The following is a 479-nucleotide window of genomic DNA, read 5'->3' as shown; positions in this document are numbered from 1 at the left end:
GCCTATTATTGAGAATTTTACCCATCAATGACCACAGCGTCCTTGACATTTTTTTTTTTGTGGAACTATCGATAATAAAGTTTCCTTTTAGCACGTGGAATATCGCATTTTCCGCTCCCTCCCCCGCTCCCCCCACTTCCTGCATTCATTTCGAGATAGAACTTGAAGTTGTGATGCGGACACCGGTGCAGAAAGGCCTCTCTATCCAGCAGCTTAATCTGCCGCGTCGACTTGAAAGCTGACAAAGACCACTCGAAGTTTTACATGCAAATCTTCGCTTCTTCTTCTCTGTATTGGAAAGTCTGCGGGGCCACAGAATGCATCTGCTCTGGCGTCCCGGCGAAATCCTTTTATAACTTGTGAGATTTGGTAAAAAATATCGTCGTCTGCACACTCTATCCTTGTTGATAACGGCGGCGGCGGACGACTCCCCGGCTCCGCGCTGCTCAACTTTTAACGCCGCTCGCCGCTTGCTGTCG

Source organism: Penaeus monodon, chromosome 27 (assembly GCF_015228065.2).
Source record: "Penaeus monodon isolate SGIC_2016 chromosome 27, NSTDA_Pmon_1, whole genome shotgun sequence".
Classification (NCBI taxonomy): domain Eukaryota; kingdom Metazoa; phylum Arthropoda; class Malacostraca; order Decapoda; family Penaeidae; genus Penaeus; species Penaeus monodon.
The sequence above is the reverse complement of the archived record's forward strand: the minus strand, read 5'-3'. Positions refer to the sequence as shown.